This window comes from Trichechus manatus, unplaced genomic scaffold (genome assembly GCF_000243295.1).
Source record: "Trichechus manatus latirostris isolate Lorelei unplaced genomic scaffold, TriManLat1.0 scaffold00020, whole genome shotgun sequence".
Taxonomy (NCBI): Eukaryota; Metazoa; Chordata; class Mammalia; order Sirenia; family Trichechidae; genus Trichechus; species Trichechus manatus.
The window spans coordinates 8,693,091-8,694,306 of NW_004443956.1; positions in this window are offsets into that span (position 1 = coordinate 8,693,091).

Consider the following 1,216-nt stretch of genomic DNA (forward strand, 5'->3'; position numbering starts at 1 on the left):
CATTGTGAGACACTTCCTTTCCCATGGCGCTGGCACAGGAAACGTGGGAAGACAAACCCAGGAAGCAGACCAGCATTGCTCCTGGGCCTGCAGAGGAGCACCCCAAGGTCACTGGCCCGTGGTGGCTGCTGTGTCTCCCAAGGGCTGCAGAACCCAGTTGTCCGCGTCTTATGGGTTCTCTGCTGACCTTGATTGATGAGTAGAGTTGCTGACTCATTCTAATTTCACTGTGATTCTTTTGGTAATAGAAATTCCAATTTATATGCCTCTTTAGAGACTGACTTTTGAATGTGTCTGCTCAGTGAGGAAGGCAGTTCCGTCAGTTACTTTAGGACATTCTCATTCCAGTGGTCTCTGCTAGTCTAGGGTCCCTGGGTAACACCAGCTGTTGGCTTTCAGCTATGAACCTAAAGGTTGGTAGTTTGAAACTCACCCCCTGGTGCTACAGAAGAAAGGCCTGGCAGTCTGCTTCTGTAGAAGTTAAAGCCAAGAAAACCCTGTGGAACAGTTCTACTCTATAACACATGGGGTCTCCATGAGTCAGAATCGACTTGGCAGCAATGGATTTTTTTGTTTGTTTGTTTTGGTAGTCTAGGTAAAGGCTAGACTTTTGGTTTAAGGGACAGACATGGTGGGGAGAGTGATTAACGAGAATTGTTGTTGAGCACTTTGGGACCTCTGTTCTTAGAATTTACTCTACTTGTTTTCATGACCACCCCTTTGTCAGTTTGTCGTACTCTGGTGGCTTGCATGTTGCTATGATGCTGGAAGCTATGCCACCAGTATTTCATATACAGCAGGGTCAACAATGGTAGACAGGTTACAGTGGAGCTTCTAGGCTAAGACAGACTTGCAAGAAGGGCCTGGTGATCTACTTCCAAAAATTAGCTATTGAAAACAGTATGGATCACAACAGAACGTTGTCTGATATAGTGCTAGAAGATGAGCCCCCTAGGTTGGAAGGCACTCAGAATACACAGTGGCCACAACAGTGGGCTCAGACCTACCAACCAACACGAAGATGATGATACAGGACTGGGCAACATTTCATTCTGTTCTACATAAGGCTGCCATGAGTCGGAGACTTCTGGCCAGTCACTAACAACAGCATCTTCATTACATGAATACATATTATAAGAAGTAAAACTGAGAGTTCTAGAAAAGATTTGTTTTCTTCATGGAAAAGTCTAAGACTTGTTTGTTGCTAAATGTCAGA